At 39.6% G+C, this 24083-nt stretch overlaps 1 protein-coding gene and 1 pseudogene across 1 annotated transcript in view; both read left to right on the forward strand.

Moving 5' to 3' along the window:
* The window catches only part of LOC145395284 (uncharacterized), a 124650-nt gene that overhangs the window by 25104 nt on the left and 75463 nt on the right, over positions 1 to 24083 (forward strand). The gene's annotated exons all lie outside the window — the stretch shown is intronic.
* LOC145395367 (5S ribosomal RNA) lies at positions 2731 to 2849 on the forward strand (annotated as a pseudogene).

Here is a 24083-nt window from a genome sequence, read left to right on the forward strand (position 1 = left end):
TCATTTTATTAACTGCTTGTAATTTATATGATATCTCAGCTTTTCATCATGTACTGTAGTTTTTCCAGTTTTCTGACTACTATGTACAGTTGGGGAAATTTCCGCACGGGACACTGTGTAGATGGCAGCAGCAGCAACAGACAGAAATGATCTGGTAACAGTGCTGGGGGTGAGGGAGAGGGTGGGAGTTGCTGGGAAGGTGAGTGATGGGGGAGAGCAGGGGTGGTGTTGGGGGTAGATGAGTGTTAGGGAGAGGTTAAGTAGCCATTAATTGTGTCAACAAACTCTACATAGATAATCATTCCAATACGATTTTTCTATTAATAATAAAAGATAGTGGCAACAGGCTGCTAATGATGGTTCAGTATATGATGGAATAAGTTCATTACCTAAGCAAACAGGTATTGCCGGTAAGTAACCTCATCCTTCGCCTCCGTCATTCCGTCCCCTCATCGGAAAGCTTCCTATTGTTGACCGAGAATTTGCAAATATTTAGATATGATTTCAGCTGTTTCTTATGCACGTTGCCCAACAAAGATACTGTAACTCTCATTGCAATTTGTACTGAACACCGAACCTAACATCCTGTAATAATCCATTGTTTATGTGTATAAGTCAGCTACTGTTATCTTAAGACCGAACGCTGGCAGAATAAGGAAAATAGATCCTTTAGAGTGACGGCGTAATTTGTTATCCCTTCCTAATCGTATAGGCACTTACCCTGCTTACGGATGGATAAGCCTGGCCTTCATACCAGATTATAATATTAAGCATACTCCAGTCAACACTTACCTAGAGCCAACCCCTCATATCTTAATAGGCCTATATGACTTTATGCTTATGTGCAAACGTGTGTGATTATACGAGTAATAAAAGTGCATAATTCTCTCTCTCTCTCTCTCTCTCTCTCTCTTTCTGACACACGCAGTAGGTTTCCTTACATGCAGTTACATTGGTAACCTTTTGGTTGGCAGGATTAAAATACAGTCAGTCTATTTTTCAGTTGTCATCTGAAGTGAATGCGGACATAATGTTGCTATTAAAGATGGTGATATATTTGACAAAATACACACGACACTCACACAAAATTACCAGCACTGTGTAAGACTTGCATTGCTACAAATTGTGCATGCACCTAACGTTTTACGAAATTTTCGTAATGTAATATCTACAAATGTGCTAGCAGTAGCAGTCGCCCCGTCCACACAATTGTTCTAACCTGCCTCCACACACACTTACACACATACACACACCAACTGGCGTAGTGGTAATGCTTTCGCCTGCCATCTGGTAGAACAGGGGTTCGTGCCGGATCGGGTACAAAAAGTTTTACTAACGAAGTGGGAGGTTACTGTTCCTCTTGAGGGAGGGAATGGTTGTGTGCATGTGTGAAGGTCACAGCCTTGCCCTAAATCGGACTATATGAGCTCCCAGCTCTCTTCCTGGAGGGTAATGAACTGATGATCACGCCAATCACGTTATCTTGACCGACCCGGTGAATTACACACACTCACCAAACGCATTAAATTTTGGCAGGTAGTTCTTCTCTCCGCCCTCTCCTTCCACATAAAGCAAGAGATAATATCACTTACTTATTGTCTCATTTCACAGTTGGGGAGAATATAGCTGAATAATAATTCTTTCTAGGAATTATGTCGTTCGTTCATTCGTTCGTTTAAATATTCCTTGCACCTACAGTGCAGGCTGAGCCATACATAAAGCCCGGTCAGTGGGGTAAGGGCTGGTTAAAAAACAGTAAGGGGGGAGGACAGGACCTGGGGATTGCCCAGTACACACGTCCTGTCTCCTGGCTGGTTTTGTGGTGTGTGTTGAATTATGTCGAAGGAAGGACTTATTTGTCCCATTACACTGAAACAAAAAGTGCTTGTCAACCCAACTATACTATTCTACTGAGTTTCTGATAAATTTCGTGCATCAATCTAGTACTACACGTTCTAACATTTGTCGGGATAAAATAATATTATTAACTGAACCAAGAGCAAAAAACTTCAATGAAAGAATGTGTCAATACCAATGACTATGTTGGGTTCGCTCGGTTGACAATGTTCTTGTAAACCAGTGGTTTCCAAACTGGGGAACGAGCCCCCCTTTGGGGTGTGTGAGGTAGGTGGAGAAATGACCTGAAGCCATCATCCAAAAGTTGCTATTATATTCCTGTATTGCGCAGAAGCCTGGGAGTTGAGGAAGGATGGAGAGAAACAGCTGGAAAGGAGAGAGATGAGGATGCTGTGATGGCTCATGGGAGTTTCACTGACAGAGAAGAGGAGGAATGATGACATCAGACCAAAGGCAGGAGTTGTGTCAGTTGTGGAGTAGGCAAGAGAGGCACGTTTGAGGTGGTATGGGTATGTGACCAGCATGAAGGAAGTTGATCCTGTGAAATTGGCGTGGAGGAGTCAGATGGAAGGAAGAAAAACGAGGGGAAGACAACGGATTATGTGGAGAGATGGAACTGAGAAAGAACTGAGGCAGTTAGGCATGGAGGAAGAGGATGCAGCGGACAGAAGTTACTGGCAACAACAATTATAAGAGCGGCTGAACTAAGGTATATCATTAGCCGTATTCTGGCTGGCAAAGGAAGGGTCGTAACACCTCTTCGGTAGTTATTCTGTATATCAAATCTTTCTATCTTTCCACTATATATGTTATTGGTGAAAAATATCGTTTCGTTTCGTTTCTAAAGGCTCCTACATGTTTGCATGTGTCGGTCTTGGTATATATACCACGTTGAGTACACCGCTTCCCGTCCGATCAGCGAAGTTAAGCAACGTTGGGTCTGGTTAGTACTTGGATGGGTGACCGCCTGGGAACACCAGATGCTGTTGGCATACCTACGTGTCAAGTGGGGTTGGTGGAGGATTAGTGCCCCTCCCTGTAAAACAATTAACTCTAAGCCCTTGGCCACCCCGTGTGGGATACATGGCGTCTGGCAATGGATGGATATATATATATATATATAGTATATATATATATATATATATATATATATCCATCATCCAATCCTACATTGCCCCATGAGGAGCGTAGGAGCCCGGGGCTTGGCAGTTGGTCTCGACATTTAAGATGAGAGTGACCAGCCTCACTCATCCGTGAGTGGCATTACATGAGCAATCAACCCCAGATATATATATATATATATATATATATATATATATATATGAGCTATCAACCCCATATATATATATATATATATATATATATATATATATATATGAGCTATCAACCCCATATATATATATATATATATATATATATATATATATATATATATGTACCGGTATATATATTAGTCACAGGCCATGCACACGTCTCAGACTCTGGTGAGTCAAGTGGTGATAGACGAATCCACGAATCCATCTCATTCAGCTGCTGTCTACTGACCATCAAGTCACGGCCTTCCCAACCACAGTCAATCAAGCAGTATATAATTTACTATGATCTGATGGATATTATGACTTTAAATATTATTACTGGTTAATGAAGTTATAATACCCAGGAAATTTAAAAGAAAATGCCGTATAAATAAACAAAAAAGAATATGCACTTACGCTCATAAATTGCGAGAATATGCATTTGCATATGCACATATGCAAATGCATGATTATCCTAAGCCTACATATGGGTTTCTGTGAGATAAACTGAGAGAGTTAGACAGCGAGAGACCCAGTATTATTCACTGCACAACACAAACACACACACTCGCAGACGCTATTGATTGACCTGAAAAGGTCTAGGTCTGATTAATGCTTAAATTGGTTTGTGACAAGCAGCCAGCATGTGCTTACGATTTAGTAAATATATCAGATTCACAATGACAGCTGACAAAGATGCATTTGTCTTCAAATCTGACATACTTTAATGCCTTTTGGGTTAAAATATACTACTGCTTAACTGAAGCAACGAAGAAATGGAATATTATATACGGTATACTTTATTTTCCATACATTACAGATCTACGTTACAATTAAGAATGTATGAGCAACTTTTCTGAGACGTATGAGATAACCGTTTGATATCAGTCTCTTTTACAATAGGGATGTTATAGATACCGAAGGGGGGCGAGTCACTGTATAAGGTTACGTGTTGGTGATGTATGTGTGTTTATATCAGCCTTGCATGATCACTGAACTGACCATTTTCATCATGTCATGGACCATCACTTTACAGCTTGTTCCTACTTCCTGTGTTCCCCTATCATAAAAACACATTCGTTTAAAATCAAAGCAAATTATGTTACGACACTCAGTGGCTACTAATCCTCTCCCCAACACTCCGCCACCTCCACTCCCATCCCTCCCAGCACACAGATACTCCCACTAACCCTCCAAACCCTCACCTACCCCACACGCTCCAACCCTCCTTTCCCCTCAATACTGTTACCAGATCAAATTATTTGCCGTTCTTGCTGCCTTCTACGCTGTGTCCCGCGCGGAAATTTCTCCAACTGTACATGAATAGTCTTGTCTAAGTCTTTGCATGGTCTTCTGACATAATGGTAGCCAAGATGCCAAGAATGTACAGATGAAGTAATCCTCTTCCAGATCAGGAAAAGCTTTATGTTGCAATAGGTAAATACATATAGGTACACACACACACACACACACACACTATGTATGGGATAAATACTCCAAAAGCAGGAAATATTTAAAATCCACATGGGAAAAGGATTTCACACAGGAAATTTTGGCTCCAGTAAAGAGTTCTCACTCACTGTTAAATGGTACCGTAACACTGAGGTAAAGCTATTCTTAGTTAATACAACCCCTTACAGGTTTCTACTGGGGTTTTGGGAAGCTCAGGATTAGTACAGTACTGAAGGATTAAACCACCACAAAGTAAGGATCTGGTGGAAATGACAGTGAACATGTAATTATATATATCGTACAGTATCATTCAGTTAATGATTCCTAAAGTATTCAGTTAGATGTACAGTGAAGTGTACAGTTGACTTGTTATCACAGTCCCAGTGGAATAAAGATGCCCTTCAGCTTCAAATACGCCGCTCATTCCTTGTCAGGTCAATATGCTTCATAGTTTGAATGTATGTAATGATTTGACCATATTTTTCTTTCTCTCTTGCCAAGTTTGCTTGGCAAGCCATCGCCTGCTCTTCCTCTGATAACACTCGACTGTGAAAAACAGGGATTATAAATAATTATAACGCAATCATAATGGCCTGAGAGAACACGGTACCAAGGTAAGGGTACTGTTACCTGTATTGGTATTTCTAAACTCAACTGAGCACTTTCTCTCTGAATTTTCGATGTTTCTCATAAAAAACAGGGTTTTAGCCCCCCCCCCAAAAAAAAAAAAACTTCGAAAATCTGCCTGGATTGGGGAGGGGGGTTCATTGGTGGAGAATTTTCAGGAATGCGGTAGGTTAATCTGAGTAGGCTATATGAATAAACAGCTTTAAAGGGCTCAGTAACAGCCAAAAGAAAAGCAATGCTGATCACACAATCTTCTCCCTGTTTTGCTCGTAATATGCCATTGCCTGGTGATTTAGTGGATTCGTCCTTTTATGAATTTGGCCCAAAGAATTCGACTCATCGTATATTATGGCAGGGAAGAAAAAGAACCTACACATGCCACCAAGGGTATAAGAGATATAACACTGCATATCAGTCGAGATTATCGTGGGTGAAATTCCCTATTCCAAACTCATCGAGAGACAAAATAACCAGCTAAGAGGTGTTCTCTCCCCTGAGTCTGAGAGTGAATGATACGTACGTCTGGCATATATCTTGCGGCCAACAGCGCATGCGTAGAGCAGGAGGGAGAATAGATTTCAGGGGGATCAAATATCTCGCTACACTGGGATATCTGTGTTGATGGAATTTTGCTAAATGAAGTGCAATCATCTGTTTGCAATGACAAGCTGTAGTATCATGTTGACGATCCATCTTGCTTACAGTGCTCATGGGTGTTCCCATGTAATTATCATCCCGCATAGAAAATTAAGTGGGGATAGTAATATATTTTTAGATGTTTATTTTTCTTATATGATGTCACTCGTGATTTCGACATTACCATTACTTGAGTGTTATATTTCATGAGGCATTTTTCCTTCACTATTGTTGATTTAGGATGTAAAATAAGTACTACGAGAATTTCTCTGCAATTTAAACCTGAAAGTGCTGAGTGATAAGGCGTGTGTTTCACATTCTTTCGTATGACAAAGCCATAACTTTATGTTGTGGTTTCCTCTTCCATAATGCGAGATATACACGGTTAAAATATCTATATTTTGCTTTTTGGTGTTGTTTACATAAATACTGCTTTTCCCAGTGTGCAGTATAAGAAATATAACTGCGCTGCGGTAGTTGCCAGATACCACTTTCTGATCGAAAGGTACTGGAAATTAGGTCATCACTTATTTGGTCGTTTGTGCAAAATATATGCTAAGAATAGGAACAGGCAAGGGGATGTTGTTGCCATGTATGTGAACAAAGTTTCTGAAAATCGACTTACATCCGAACAAGTGAGTAGCAAATATCTCCCTAGAATCCATTATATATATATATATATATATATATATATATATATATATATATATATATATATATATATATATATATATATATATATATAAGAATAACACAATCGCAAAAGTCACAGTTATCAATAAAGTAAATATTGGAATTGACCATAGAATGGTGGATTGCACAGCAAGATTCAATTTCAGAAATGAAAGAAAAAAGATGATTAAAGACAAAAAGATATGCTCAATAAAATTCAGCGAAAACAAAGCAGCTTTTCAGTTGGAAATAAAGAACATATTTCAGGCTGTCAGTTATGCTGAATGTGACACTGATGAGTTGAATGAGAGACTAACAAAAGTCCTAAAAGAATCAGCGGAGGTAGTAGGAAAACCTAATACACCCAAAGCCGGGATGTATTCAGAGAAGACACTTGAGCTTATGAAAAAAAGAAAGATAATGAAAGTAAAAACAAAGATGAAATAGAACGAGCGGAATTAAATAAGCTTATCAACAAAAGACAAAGAGAAGAAAAAAGAAAGAGAAACATGGATCAAATAAAAGAAACCATCGAAAAGGGAAAAAGTCTGAAACAGGTCCGAAGTAAAATGGCACTTGGAAAACAACAAATTACATCACTAAAAGACAAAAACGGTGAAGCCATTAAATGCAGAGATATGATGCTGAAGAGAGTTGAAGAATTTTACAAAGAACTGTATCCATCAAAGACAGTAGTACCAATAGCTAACTTTTCTGATGACAAGTGAAATACTTGAGATAACACCAGACGAAGTAAATATTTCTCTTAAAAATATGAAAAGAGGGAAGGCGCCGGGAGAAGATCTAATAGATGCAGATTTACTGTTGGATGCAGGAGCAGAAGTACAAAATAGGCTTGCTCACTTATTTACTCAGTGTATAAAACAGAAGAAAATTCCTAAAACATGGTGTAATGCAATTGTTATTCTAATTTATAAAAAAGGCGACTCAAAAGACCTTAGTAACTATCGACCCATTAGCTTGCTATCAGTCATTTACAAACTTTTCACTAAAGTCTTTACAAACAGAATAGCTACAAATTTGGAGGAAAATCAACCTCGTGAACAGGCAGGATTCCGATGCGGGTATTCGACCACTGATCATCTGCACACAGTGCATCAGCTAATTGAGAAAACTACAGAATATAATAAACCACTGTGCTTAGGTTTTGTTGATTACGAAAAGGCTTTCGACTCAGTGGAGCACATAGCAATTATGAATTCATTGCGAGAACAAGGAGTGAATGAGAACATTGTAAAGCTGCTCAAAAACATATATAAAGAGGGAACTGCTACAGTTAAATTACATAAGGACTCAGAGAAAATTAAGATTGAGAAGGACGTGCATCAGGGAGATACAATTTCACCAAAGTTATTTACAGCATGCCTAGAAAGTATTTTCGGAAAGCTAGACTGGGAAAACAAAGGAGTAAACATAAATGGAGAAAAGCTAAACCATTTAAGATTTGCAGATGACATTGTCTTAATCTCAGAAAAAGCAGAGACGTTGCAAGAAATGTTAAATGACCTGAATAGAGAAAGTCTCAAAGTAGGGCTAAAGATGAACCGGAGTTAAACTAACGTAATATTTAATCCTCAAACACCAAAGAGCGTCATAAGAATAAATGGAGAAATTCTTGAAGAAGTTGAGGAGTACAATTACCTGGGACAACTACTAATATTAACGAAAGATAATGATAGCGAAATAAAAAGACGCATTACAATTGGATGGAAGGCTTTCGGTAAACATAGAGACATTATGAAAAGTAGCTTGCCAGTTTGTATGAAACGAAAAGAATATAATGAATGTATAATTCCAGCTATGACGTATGGTTGTGAGACTTGGAAACTGACAAAATCGATGGGAAATAAATTAATTCATTCTCAGGGAGCAATGGAAAGGTCAATGTTGGGAATATCTTTAAGAGACAGGAAAAGATCAACTTGGGTGAGAGAGCAGACTAAAGTCAAAGATATTATAGAAGTTATTAAAGAACAGAAATGGAGGTGGGCAGGCCATGTACCAAGAACAAGGGATAATCGATGGAGCAAGAGGTTGACTGACTGGACACCAAGAGATGGTAAGCTTAGCAGAAAAAGGCCAGATAGGAGGTGGAGAGATGAGATAGAGAAATTTGCTGGGAAAACGCGGCAAAGATTGGCTCAGTCAAGGAATTCGTGGAGAAGGTTGGGGGAGGCCTTTGTTCAGCAGTGGACTTATAATGGCTGATGATGAAGATGATAAATATATACTGTTAAGGAACAGAGAAAGATAATGTACACTTTAAGTGAGAATACTAAAAATCACTAATGTCCCGTAAAGTTCCAGGTTCAAAACAAAAGAGTTAGGTAAAATTACAAGTTAAAGTTTAATGCTCAAACTAACAACAAAACATTCAGGACTCATAAGGATAATGTAATGGCAAAAAACAGGTTAAATATATGGTTAACTGCAATAGCCTCTATTAACACGAAATTAGCAAGAGTAAATTTATCTAAGTCAGCCCTGATAAAATGACAATACCAGATAATACTCAGTGAATGCAAGATATATTATTACAGATACAAAATATTATTAATAAGGGCTGACACCCAAAACACGTGAATCACAAAAACCTTACTAGGCCTAAGAATTAACACTTTACGCTACACAGTACAAGAAAAAATGCAATAACAGTTATACTCAAATTACACAACTGCTAGATGGTTGGAGACTTCCTGAGCACTCACAATAATAACAACTGTACAGGGGAGGACAGAGATGTGAACAAAATGAGGAGTAGATCTAAGTGGCAATAATGCAGAGACTGAGCTCATTATATAGGGGACGGCAGAGCTTGATACGACTTGTAAGAAGGACGCGCAAATGAAGCCATGGGGACAAAAAGTTGAGAATCCTGCTCTGAACAACAGAAAGAACGACTTACTCTACTATTAGGGAGGAGGGGGGAAGTGAGGTAGAACACGCTCGTGATCAAACATGCAGCATACTGTTCGTTAGAATTACACAAAGGATGATGAAATCATAGGCTATGTAACACCTCCCCACAAAAAAAAAAAAGAAATTTACAAAGGAAATTTCTTATTACTCTAAAACAATCTGTCTAAAATCTAGATAAGCAATCTGCAATAACATTTTCTTTCCCCTTGATATGTTGTAAGTCTAATGAATACTCCTGAAGAAGTAGACTCCATCTTGTCAGTCTCTGATTTTTATCTTTAAACTTACTAAGGAATTTCAGTGGGTTATGATCGGTATAAATGACTATGGGGTCAAAACCAGAACACAAATAAAATGAAAAATGCTGTAAACCCAAAATCAAGGCCAAAAGCTCTTTCTCAATAGTTGAGTAGTTCTTTTGAGGTGGAGTGAACTTCTTACTGTAATAAGATCCAGGATGTTCAATACCCTGATCATCCTCTTGCAGCAAAACAGCCCCAGCTCCTGTATCACTTGCGTCAATAGCCATCTTAAAAGGCTTAGCAAAATTTGGAGTAGCGAGCACTGGCTGACTTAATAGAATAGCTTTAAGCTTGCTGAAAGAGGATTCACAGTTATCGGTCCAGACAAATTTAACTCCCTTTTTCAGTAGGTATGTAAGTGGTGATACAAGAATTGAAAAGTTAAGAACAAATCTCCGGTAATAACCTACCATTCCCAAAAATCTTTGTAGCTCTTTCCTACTTTTAGGTCTGGGAAGATCACTTATAACCTGAACCTTAGCTCCTGGTGGTGCAACATGTCCATCACCAATTACGTACCCAAGGTACTGAACTTTAGCTTGACCAAACTCACACTTTGATAAATTAGCTACAAGATTAGCCTGAACCAAACGCTCAAGAAATTTACTGACATGGCATAGGTGATCTTTCCAGTTGTCACTGAAGATTAATGCATCATCAATATAAACAACACACCCTGCCAAACCCTCTGTTACAACATTCATGAGCTTCTGAAATGTGGCTGGTGCATTCTTCATACCATATGGCATTACAGAACATGCAAAAGTCTTTCCTAGTGTTACAAAACATGAGATCTTCCTAGCACATTCAGTCATAGGTACTTGCCAGTATCCCTTTAAAGGGTTAACAAATCAAACTTACTTATGTACCTAGCCTTTCCGATCTTGTCTATGCAATCTTTCACGCGAGGGAGAGGGTAAGTGTCTGTTTTGGTTATCTGATTAACACGTCTGTAGTCGATGCAAAGCCGCTGTGACCCACCTGGCTTAGGGACTAGAGTGACAGGAGAACTCCACTCGCTCTGACAGGGCTCAATCATCTTGTGGTCCAACAGGTAGCCAAGCTCCTTCTCGATGAGAGGAATTTTCACTGGGTTCACACGGTAATGAGGCAATTTAATTGGCTTTGCGTCTCCAACATCGACATCATGCATCTACACAGTGGTTCCTCCTGGAGCGGCACGGAACACTTGCGGGTACTCCTGCAGTAATGCCAAAAACTCCTGCCTTTCCTCGGGAGCTAGATGAGAAAGCTTAGTCTGGAGATCATTCATGATATCAGGATTCTTCCCCAAACTATCACTCAGGCTCATGCTGCATGGGAGAACTTCACTTGCAGACTCGGGTCGAACAGCTACAGTGCAGACTGGGTTATTTTCGTCCCGCCTGTGATATAACTTTAGCATGTTGATGTGACAAAGTTGCTTGTTCTTTCTACGATCTGGTGTGGCGATGACATAGTTGACATCACTGAGTTTCTTCTCCACGAAATAAGGACCACTGAACTTGGCTTGAAGAGGTTGCCTATGCACCGGTAGCAGAATCAAAACCTGATCTCCTGGCTGAAAGTGGCGTAACCTGGACTTCTTATCATACCAAGTCTTCATCTTCTCCTGAGCAGCTCCTAAATTCTCTCGCGCCAGTTGTAAAGCAGTGGACAGCCGTTCTTTGAACTTCATCACATACTCCAGCAGGTTGACGTCATCTTCCTCCGACAGCCAGCATTCCTTGAGTAACTTAAGGGGTCCTCTTACTTCATGGCCAAACAGTAGTTCAAAAGGTGAGAAGCCCAGTGATTCATTTGGAGATTCTCTTGCGGCAAATACAACAAATGGAAGACCTTTATCCCAGTCTTTCTGATGTTCCAAACAGTATTTCTTGAGCATCGATTTGAGTGTTTGATGATATCTCTCCAACGCTCCTTGGGTCTGGGGATGGTAAGCTGAAGACGTGATCTGGGTGATGCCCAACTCTTTCAGAGACTGCTTGAAAACATTTGACATGAAATTACTTCCCCGGTCTGACTGTACCTCCTTGTGCAGACCAAACTTTGTGAAGAACCCTAGCATTTCCTTAACCACGTTCTTTGCTGAGATATTTCTAAGTGGAATGGCTTCAGGATAATGAGTAGCCATATCAATCAGGGTCAACACATAAGAAAATCCTGAAGAAGTCTCAGGAAGAGGGCCCACAATATCCACCAACACACGGGTGAATGGCGCCTCAAAAGGAGGAATGGGAACTAGAGGTGCAACCTTTTCGATCTGATTACACTTCCCCACAACTTGACAGGTGTGACAAGACTTACAATACCAGGAAACATCCCTGAAGATACCTGGCCAGTAGAGGTGTTTCAAAATGCGTGCCACAGTCTTCCTCACTCCAAGGTGTCCTGCCAAACTGGAATCATGAGCCACTCTAATGATATCCTGCCTACAAACACGAGGGATGACAACTTGATGTACAACCTCCCATTCACAGTCGGCTGATGCTGTTGGGGGTCTCCACTTCCTGATAAGTACTCCTGACTTTATATAATAACAAGTAGAAGCACCAGCTGACTCTTCCTCACTGCAAGCAGAGTTAGCTAGACCTTTCAACTCAGGGTCAGCAACCTGCAACTCAACCAACTCTTGATGAGACAAATTATCAACACTATGGGGTACTGCCTCATCTGGTGAGTGGTCCAAATTAGCAAGAAAAGTGTCAGCTAGGATAACATCATCATCATCATTATCCTCTAAGTCACCAGTAACTTTAGACTTAGTCCTAGTGACAGCACATGCAGAGAACACATCAGGGACATCACAATCCTGGGACGCAGCCACTGGCTCACTAGACAACTGAGGAGCTGGACACACTTGTCTTCCACCAATATCATTTCCAAGTAAGAAAGTTGCACCTGACATTGGGAGTGTCTCAACCAACCCAACCACAACGGAACCATTAACAAAACCAGACTCTAAATTCACTCTGCACAGAGGGACAGAGAAGTAATTATTCCCTACACCTTTAAGATTACAGTTTCATCAGAGGAATTAACATTAGAGCCTAGAACACTGGTCAGCATAAGGGATTGGCAAGCACCTGTAACACGATATATTTTAACTGATTTCCTGTCATTACTGTCCAGAAGACTTCAAAACCATCAGACAGGAAATTAGCACATGAACTCTTGAGAGTGTCACCCACGTTACTGCTCAAAAGAGGAGCTCCATCATGAGAATTTAATTTACCCCTCAAAGCAGGTTCAGTTAACTCAGTTAAAGAATTCTGGGAACTCTCAAGGGTGGACACTAGACCAATTGCTGAATATTTAAAGACTCCTTTTTGTTCACATCACGCTGTCTCCTGAAACATTTCTCCGTAGTATGACCAAGCTTACTACAATAAGTACATTTACTTTTCTGAAATCTAGAGGTGAAGCTGGTATTTACTTCCTGAGAAACATCATCTTTATTCTCTTTCCTGTTACCTGTACTCTGAGTAGAGGCAACGTACTTAATCTCAGCTTTCCTTTTTTCTCTAGAATATCTCTTGTGAGTGAGAACATATTCATCAGCTAAAACTTCAGCATCAGACAAATTATCTGTTCTTTTCTCATCAACATATAGGCTTACATCTTTATTAATACACCTTTTGAAGTCCTCCAGCAAAATCATCTGCTTAAATTTGTCAAAATCAGAATCCACATTCTTAGAATTTAACCACTGCTCTAACAGATCTTCTTTGATTTTTGCATACTGAACATGGGATTGCTTATCTTGCTTATAAGTTGTCCTAAATTTTACTCTATAGGCTTCAGGAACAAGCTCATAGGCCTTAAGAATCAAGCTCTTAACTACATCATAATTATCAGATTGATCCTGAGGCAAAGATGCATAAGATACTTGAGCTTTGCCGGCGAGAACAGTTTGAAGGAGTACTGGCCAATACTTTTTGGGCCAATTAAAACCTGTAGCTACCCTCTCAAACAACTGAAAATACTTCGTTAAATCAGATTCATTAAAAGGAGGGACAAGTTTAACATTTTTAGCCACATCAAAATCATCAGAGCTAGATGATCCAGTTCCACCTTGTTTCATGCGATACTCATGGTCTGCCTGAATCCTAGCAAGTTCAATTTGTGCCTGAACATGTACCTGTGCCTCCTGAATACGAGCATTTGCCTGAAATTCAGCCTCCTGAATACGAGCCTGAGACTCCACCTCCTTAGCCTCAGACTCAGCCTCCTTAGCACGTGCCTGAAACTCAGCTTCCTTACCACGAGCCTCCTGCAGAGCTAGCTGTAACTTAGCTATTTCAATCTGCGTTTGCTCATTTGCAGGAGTTACATTAAACAAGCTTTTATTAATCATGCCAACAATTTGATCTTTAGAATGATGAGAGTGAACTGCAATTCCCAATTGTTGAGCAACAAGCTTAAGTTCATTCTTTGTTCTGTTTTCTACATCACACACTGTTCGCACATTTGACAAAAAATCTTTGGCTTCATCAAGTGTAGTAATAGTAGACATCATGAATAAATCACAGTCGTAAAATATCAAGCAATATCCTTATGATAATATCCTGAAAATCCTGATAAGAGGTCGCCAAATTTATGTTACGGAACAGAGAAAGATAATGTACACTTTAAGTGAGAATACTAAAAATCACTACTGTCCCGTAAAGTTCCAGGTTCAAAACAAAAGAGTTAGGTAAAATTACAAGTTAAAGTTTAATGCTCAAACTAACAACAAAACATTCAGGACTCATAAGGATAATGTAATGGCAAAAAACAGGTTAAATATATGGTTAACTGCAATAGCCTCTATTAACACGAAATTAGCAAGAGTAAATTTATCTAAGTCAGCCCTGATAAAATGACAATACCAGATAATACTCAGTGAATGCAAGATATATTATTCTATCTATCTATTGCCAGACGCCTCAATCCCGTTTGGGGTGGCCACAAACAAATCGCCTCCAAGTCGCCCTGTCCCCCGCCATTTCACTACCCTGCTCCCAACTCACACCCCCCTCTCTCATATACCTCTCCACCCCATCCCTCCATCTCATCCTCGGTCTCCCCCTCCCTCTTCCACCCTCCACCTCACTCACATACACTCTCTTCGTCAGTCTTTCACCCTCCATTACAGATACAAAATATTATTAATAAGGGCTGACACCCAAAACACATGAATCACAAAATCCTTACTAGGCCTAAGAATTAACACTTTACGCTACACAGTACAAGAAAAAATGCAATAACAGTTATACTCAAATTACACAGCTGCTAGATGGTTGGAGACTTCCTGAGCACTCACAATAATAACAACTGTACAGGGGAGGACAGAGATGTGAACAAAATGAGGAGTAGATCTAAGTGGCAATAATGCAGAGACTGAGCTCATTATATAGGGGCCGGCAGAGCTTGAAACAACTTGTAAGAAGGACGCGCAAATGAAGCCATGGGGACAAAGAGTTGAGAATCCTGCTCTGAACAACAAAAAGAACGACTTACTCTACTATTAGGGAGGAGGGGAGGAATGAGGTAGAACACGCTCGTGATCAAACATGCAGCATACTGTACGTTAGAATTACACAAAGGATGATGAAATCATAGGCTATGTAACAAATATATATATATATATATATATATATATATATATATATATATATATATATATATATATATATATATATAAATATATTTATATATATATATATATATACATATATATATATATATATATATATATATAGAGAGAGAGAGAGAGAGAGAGAGAGAGAGAGAGATATATATATATATATATATAGAGAGAGAGAGAGAGAGAGAGAGATATATATATATATATATATATATATATATATATATATATATATATATATATATATATATATATATATTGTTACATAGCCTATGATTTCATCATCCTTTGTTTAATTTTAACGCACAGTATGCTGCATGTTTGATCACGAGCGTGTTCTGCCTCAGCCCCCCCATTCTACCGTTATAGTAGAGTAAGTCGTCCTTTCTGTTATTCAGTGCGGGATTGTCGACCGTTTCTCCCCATCGCTTCATTTGCGCGTCCTTATTACAAGTTGTATCAGGCTCTGCTGGCCCCTATATAATGAGCTCAGTCTCTGCATCATTGCCACTTAGATCTGCTCCTCATTTTGTTCACATCTCTGTCCTCCCCTGTACAGATATTATTATTGTGAGTGCTCAAGAAATCTCCAACCATCTAGCAGCTGTGTGTAATTTGAGTATAACTGTTGTTGCATTTTCTCTTGTACTGTATAGCATAAGTTTAATTTGTAGGCCTAGTGAAGTTTGTAATTTATGTAGAGTTCTTTATGTCAGTCATTTTTGATAATAGTTTGTATCTGTAATTATTTATCTGGCATTCACTGAGTATTATCTGGTATCTCATTTTATCAGGGCTGACTTAGATAAAATTTACTCTTGCTAATTTCGTGTTAATAGAGGCTATTGCAGTTAACCATATATTTAACCTGTTTATTTGCCATTACATTATCCTTATGAGTCCTGAATGTTTTGTTGTTAATTTAAGCATTAAACTTTAACTTGTAATTTTACCTAACTCTTTTGTTTTGAACCTGGAACTTTACGGGACAGTAGTGACTCTTCGTATTCTCACTTAAAGTGTACGTTATCTTTCTCTGTTCCGTAACATAAATTTGGCGACCTCTCATCAGGATATTCAGGATATTATCATAAGGATATTGTTTGATATTTTGTGACTGTGATATATTCATGATGGCTACTATTTCTACACTTGATGAAGCCAAAGATTTTTTGTCAAATGTGCAAACAGTGTGTGATATAGAAAACAGAACAAAGAATGAACTTAAGCTTGTTGCTCAACAATTGGGAATTGCTGTTCGCTCTCATCATTCTAAAGATCAAATTGTTGGTATGATTAATAAAAGCTTGTTTAATGTAACTCCTCCAAATGAGCAAACGCAGATTGAATTAGCTAAGTTACAGCTAGCCCTGCAGGAGGCTTGTGCTAAGGAGGCGGAGTCTCGTGTAAAGGAGGCTGAATTTCAAGCACGTGCCAAGGAGGCTGAGTCTCAGGCTATGGAGGCGGAATCTCAGGCTCGGATTCAGGAGGCACAGATACAGGCACAAGTTGAACTTGCCAGGATTCAGGCAGACCATGAGTATCGCATGAAACAAGGTGGAACTGGATCATCTTGCTCTGATGATTTTGATGTGGCTAAAAATGTTAAACTTGTCCCTCCTTTTAATGAATCTGATTTAACAAAGTATTTTCAGTTGTTTGAGAGGGTAGCTACAGGTTTTAATTGGCCTAAGGAGTATTGGACAGTACTCCTTCAAACTGTTCTCACCGGTAAAGCTCAAGTAACTTATGCATCTTTGCCTCAGGATCAGTCTGATAATTATGATGTAGTTAAGAGCTTGATTCTTAAGGTCTATGAGCTTGTTCCTGAAGCTTATAGAGTAAAATTTAGGACAACTTACAAGCAAGATAAGCAATCCCATGTTGAGTATGCAAAAATCAAAGAAGATTTGTTAGAGCAGTGGTTAAATTCTAAGAATGTGGATTCTGATTTTGACAAATTTAAGCAGATGATTTTGCTGGAGGATTTCAAAAGGTGTATTAGTAAAGATGTAAGCCTATATCTTGATGAGAAAAGAATAGATAATTTGTCTGATGCTGCAGTTTTAGCTGATGAGTATGTTCTCACTCACAAGAGATATTTTAGAGGAAAAAGGAAAGCTGAGAGTCAGTACGTTGCCTCTACTCAGAGTACAGGTAACAGGAAAGAGAATAAGGATGATGTTTCTCAGGAAGTAAATACCAGCTTCACCTCTAGATTTCAGAAAAGTAAATGTACTTATTGTAGTAAGCTTGGTCATACTACGGAGAGATGTTTCAGGAGACAGCGTAATGTGAACAAAAAGGAGTCTTTAAATATTCAGTCAATTGGTCTAGTGTCCACTCTTGAGAGTTCCCAGAATTCTTTAACTGAGTTAACTGAACCTGCTTTGAGGGGTAACTTAAATTCTCAGGATGGAGCTCCTCTTTTGAGCAGTAACGTGGGTGACACTCTCAAGAGTTCATGTGCTAATTTCCTGTCTGATGGTTTTGTCAGTCCTCTGGACAGTAATGACAGGAAATCAGTTAAAATATATCGTGATACAGGTGCTTGCCAATCCCTTATGCTGACCAGTGTTCTAGGCTCTAATGTTAATTCCTCTGATGAAACTGTAATCTTACAAGGTGTAGGGAATAATTACTTCTCTGTCCCTCTGTGCAGAGTGAATTTAGAGTCTGGTTTTGTTAATGGTTCTGTTATGGTTGGGTTGGTTGAGACACTCCCAATGTCAGGTGTAACTTTCTTACTTGGAAATGATATTGGTGGAAGTCAAGTGTGTCCAGCTCCTCAGTTGTCTAGTGAGCCAGTGGCTGCGTCCCAGGATTGTGATGTCCCTGATGTGTTCCCTGCATGTGCTGTCACTAGGGCTAAGTCTAAAGTTACTGGTGATTTAGAGGATAATGATGATGATGATGTTATCCTAGCTGACACTTTTCTTGCTAATTTGGACCACTCACCAGGTGAGGCAGTACCCCGTAGTGTTGATAATTTGTCTCGTCAAGAGTTGGTTGAGTTGCAGGTTGCTGACCCTGAGTTGAAAGGTCTAGCTAACTCTGCTTACAGTGAAGAAGAGTCAGCCGGTGCTTCTACTTGTTATTATGTAAAGTTAGGAGTACTTATGAGGAAGTGGAGACCCCCAACAGCATCAGCCGACTGTGAATGGGAGGTTGTACATCAAGTTGTCATCCCTCGTGTTTGTAGGCAGGATATCATTAGAGTGGCTCATGATTCCAGTTTGGCAGGACACCTTGGAGTGAGGAAGACTGTGGCACGCATTTTGAAACACTTCTACTGGCCAGGTATCTTCAGGGATGTTTCCTGGTATTGTAAGTCTTGTCACACCTGTCAAGTTGTGGGAAAGTGTAATCAGACCGAAAAGGTTGCACCTCTAGTTCCCATTCCTCCTTTTGAGGCGCCTTTCACCCGTGTGTTGGTGGATATTGTGGGCCCTCTTCCTAAGACTTCTTCAGGATTTTCTTATGTGTTGACCATGATTGATATGGCTACTCGTTATCCTGAAGCCATTCCACTTAGAAACATCTCAGCAAAGAACGTGGTTAAGGAAATGCTAGGGCTCTTCACAAAGTTTGGTCTGCCCAAGGAGGTACAGTCCGACCGGGGAAGTAATTTCATGTCAAATGTTTTCAAGCAGTCTCTGAAAGAGTTGGGCATCTCCCAGATCACGTCTTCAGCTTACCATCCCCAGACCCAAGGAGCGTTGGAGAGATACCATCAAACACTCAAATCGATGCTCAAGAAATACTGTTTGGAACATCAGAAAGACTGGGATAAAGGTCTTCCATTCGTTGTGTTTGCTGCAAGAGAATCTCCAAATGAATCACTGGGCTTCTCACCTTTTGAACTACTGTTTGGCCATGAAGTAAGAGGACCCCTTAAGCTACTCAAGGAATGCTGGCTGTCGGAGGAAGATGACGTCAACCTGCTGGAGTATGTGATGAATTTCAAAGAACGGCTGTCCACTGCTTTACAGCTGGCGAGAGAGAATTTAGGAGCTGCTCAGGAGAAGATGAAGACTTGGTATGATAAGAAGTCCAGGTTATGCCACTTTCAGCCAGGAGATCAGGTTTTGATTCTGCTACCAGTTCATGGGCAACCTCTTCAAGCCAAGTTTAGTGGTCCTTATTTCGTGGAGAAGAAACTCAGTGATGTCAACTATGTCATCGCCACACCAGATCGTAGAAAGAGCAAGCAACTATGTCACATCAACATGCTAAAGTTATATCACAGGCGGGACGAAAATAATCCAGTCTGCACTGTAGCTGTTCCACCCGAGTCTACAAGTGAAGTTCTCCCATGCAGCATGAGCCTGAGTGATAGTTTGGGGAAGAATCCTGATATCATGAATGATCTCCAGACTAAGCTTTCTCATCTACCTCCCAGGGAAGGGCAGGAGTTTTCGGCATTACTGCAGGAGTACCCGCAAGTGTTCCGTGCCACTCCAGGAAGAACTACTGTGTTGATGCATGATGTCGAGGTTGGAGACGCAAAGCCAATTAAACTGCCTCCTTACCGTGTGAACCCAGTGAAAGTTCCTCTCATCCAGAAGGAGCTTGGCTACCTGTTGGACCACAAGATGATTGAGCCCTGTCAGAGCGAGTGGAGTTCTCCTGTCACTCTAGTCCCTAAGCCAGGTGGGTCACATAGGCTTTGCATCGACTACAGACGTGTTAATCAGATAACTAAAACAGACACTTACCCTCTCCCTCGTGTAGAAGATTGCATAGACAAGATCGGAAAGGCTAGGTACATAAGTAAGTTTGATTTGTTAAAGGGATACTGGCAAGTACCTATGACTGAACGTGCTAGGGAGATCTCATGTTTTGTAACACTAGGAAAGGCTTTTGCATGTTCTGTAATGCCGTATGGTATGAAGAATGCACCAGCCACATTTCAGAAGCTCATGAATGTTGTAACAGAGGGTTTGGCAGGGTGTGTTGTTTATATTGATGATGTATTAATCTTCAGTGACAACTGGAAAGATCATCTATGCCATGTCAGTAAATTTCTTGACCGTTTAGTTCAGGCTAATCTTGTAGCTAATTTATCAAAGTGTGAGTTTGGTCAAGCTAAAGTTCAGTACCTTGGGTATGTAATTGGTGATGGACACGTTGCACCACCAGGAGCTAAGGTTCAGGTTATAAGTGATCTTCCCAGTCCTAAAAGTAGGAAAGAGCTACAAAGATTTTGGGAATGGTAGGTTATTACAGGAGATTTGTTCTTAACTTTTCTATTCTTGTATCACCACTTACAGACCTACTGAAAAAGGGAGTTAAATTTGTCTGGACCGATAACTGTGAATCCTCTTTCAACAAACTTAAAGCTATTCTATTAAGTCAGCCAGTGCTCGCTACTCCAAATTTTGCTAAGCCTTTTAAGATGGCTGTTGATGCAAGTGATACAGGAGCTGGGGCTGTTTTGCTGCAAGAGGATGATCAGGGTATTGAACATCCTGTATCTTATTACAGTAAGAAGTTCACTCCACCTCAAAAGAACTACTCCACTATTGAGAAAGAGCTTTTGGCCTTGATTTTGGGTTTACAGCAGTTTTCATTTTATTTGTGTTCTGGTTTTGACACCATAGTCATTTATACCGATCACAACCCACTGAAATTCCTTAGTAAGTTTAAAGATAAAAATCAGAGATTGACAAGATGGAGTCTACTTCTTCAGGAGTATTCATTAGACATACAACATGTCAAGGGGAAAGAAAATGTTATTGCAGATTGCTTATCTAGACTTTAGACAGATTGTTTTAGAGTAATAAGAAATTTCCTTTGTAAATTTCTTTTTTCTTTGTGGGGAGGTGTTACATAGCCTATGATTTCATCATCCTTTGTGTAATTTTAACGCACAGTATGCTGCATGTTTGATCACGAGCGTGTTCTGCCTCAGCCCCCCCATTCTACCGTTATAGTAGAGTAAGTCGTCCTTTCTGTTATTCAGTGCGGGATTGTCGACCGTTTGTCCCCATCGCTTCATTTGCGCGTCCTTATTACAAGTTGTATCAGGCTCTGCTGGCCCCTATATAATGAGCTCAGTCTCTGCATCATTGCCACTTAGATCTGCTCCTCATTTTGTTCACATCTCTGTCCTCCCCTGTACAGATATTATTATTGTGAGTGCTCAAGAAATCTCCAACCATCTAGCAGCTGTGTGTAATTTGAGTATAACTGTTGTTGCATTTTCTCTTGTACTGTATAGCATAAGTTTAATTTGTAGGCCTAGTGAAGTTTGTAATTTATGTAGGGTTCTTTATGTCAGTCATTTTTGATAATAGTTTGTATCTGTAATTATTTATCTGGCATTCACTGAGTATTATCTGGTATCTCATTTTATCAGGGCTGACTTAGATAAAATTTACTCTTGCTAATTTCGTGTTAATAGAGGCTATTGCAGTTAACCATATATTTAACCTGTTTATTTGCCATTACATTATCCTTATGAGTCCTGAATGTTTTGTTGTTAATTTAAGCATTAAACTTTAACTTGTAATTTTACCTAACTCTTTTGTTTTGAACCTGGAACTTTACGGGACAGTAGTGACTTCGTATTCTCACTTAAAGTGTACGTTATCTTTCTCTGTTCCGTAACAATATATATATATATATATATATATATATATATATATATATATATATATATATATATATATATATATATATTGTATATATATATATATATATATATATATATATATATATATATATATATATATATATATATATATATATATATATATTGTATATATAGATATATATACTGTATATATATATATATATATATATATATATATATATATATATATATATATATATACAGTATATATACAGTATATATATATATATATATATATACTGTATATATATATATATATATATATATATATATATATATATATATATATATATATATATATATATTTATATATGTTACTGCATGAGTTCACCAAAGTCTCTGTTTGTGTTGCCGGTGCGAAAGAAGGAGTGGATGTACTAACCCTACCTGAGACGTGTTGTGTGAATGGCTTGACTTATGAGTCAGCGTGGTGTACAGTCTTAGAGGACAGTTTATGCTACCTGTACTTGCTCAGTGTCACAAATGCTCCCCTAAAACTTAAAAGTGGTGTAAAGATTGGAGACTTCCTAGTATACCCAGCGGCCATAAAGGTGTGCCAGTATTCCTCCATTCCTACTATTCAGACTGATGATACGCCAATCGGTGTATGTACTATTAACTCTACGGGATCTGCGCCGACGCATTCACCCGATATGCTCTCACATCTCATTTGCACAGATTTCCCAGAAAATACGCCTCAACTCCTCGATCTTCTGACCTCGTACAGAAACGTGGTTGCCTTACCCGGTGAACCGATGGGTAGAACAGACCTTGTCAAACATACGATTGAACTACTCCCAGGAACTCAGCCGATTTACATACCAGCGTATCGATTGCCTCACAGCCAGAGAAAGCAAACAGATCAAATGGTACAGAACATGTTAGACCAGGACATTATTGAACCCTCCGTCAGTCCATGGAATAGCCCACTTTTCTTAGTACCAAAGAAGGACGGGAACCTTAGACCAGTAGTCGACTATCGTAAGGTCAATTCTGTCACCGTTCCAGACCGTTTCCCGTTACCTGTCCTCACTGATTTGCTAGAATCCCTTGGTGACAATAACGTAGTCTTTTCATCTTTAGACCTCCTCAGCGAGTACTGGCAGGTCGAAATGGAAGAGTCCTCTCGCCCAGTTACAGCCTTTAGCACCCCTTCTGGACATTTTCAGTTACAGAGACTCCCTTTTGGTCTGAGAAATGCTCCCTCAGTGTTCATGCGACTTATCCAGTCAGTCTTCAGCGGTATGATGGGACACTCTCTTTTTGCTTACCTAGATGATATCATTGTTGTGAGTTAATCCATCCCTGATCATTTTACCAAACTCCAGCAAGTCTTTGAACGCCTCCAGCTCGCAGGCCTGAAAATCAATCTCAGTAAATGTGACTTCCTGCGAAAGAAAATCAAATTCCTAGGCCATGTCATAGATGTACAAGGCATTCATACTAATGAGGATAAAACTAAGGCGATCATTAACTTCCCAGAACCTACCACTACCGACGCTGTACGAAGTTTCCTGGGCCTCAGTGGCTATTATCGTCGCTTTATCCGGGATTATGCCCAGATTGCCGCTCCTCTGACCCACTTACTCAAGCAGAATGTGCCCTTTGTTTGGACTAACGACCAGTCACAGGCTTTCCAAAAGCTAAAGACAGCTCTTGTAAATGCCCCTGTTCTAGCGTTCCCTGATTACACAACACCATTCTCTGCACAGACGCCTCAGGCACTGGACTTGGTGCCATTTTGATGCAACTCAATGAAGCATCAAGGAAGCGCGTAATAGCGTATGCTAGTCACACCCTTACAACCGCTGAACGTAACTACAGTGTCACAGATCTCGAAGCACTAGCGGTAATCTGGTCCTTGAAACATTTCAGAGATATAGTCTATGGTTATCCAGTGCATATCCAAACAGACCACCTTCCACTATGTGATTTGTTCAAGAATCGCAACCTAACAGGTAGGTTAGCTAGATGGTCTGTCATCATCCAGGACTTTAATCCCACTTTTCAGTATGTACCAGGCAAGTTGAATGTAG

The sequence above is a fragment of the Coenobita brevimanus genome, chromosome 30 (genome assembly GCF_032717465.1).
Source record: "Coenobita brevimanus isolate Jiangsu-jjx chromosome 30, ASM3271746v2, whole genome shotgun sequence".
Taxonomy (NCBI): Eukaryota; Metazoa; Arthropoda; class Malacostraca; order Decapoda; family Coenobitidae; genus Coenobita; species Coenobita brevimanus.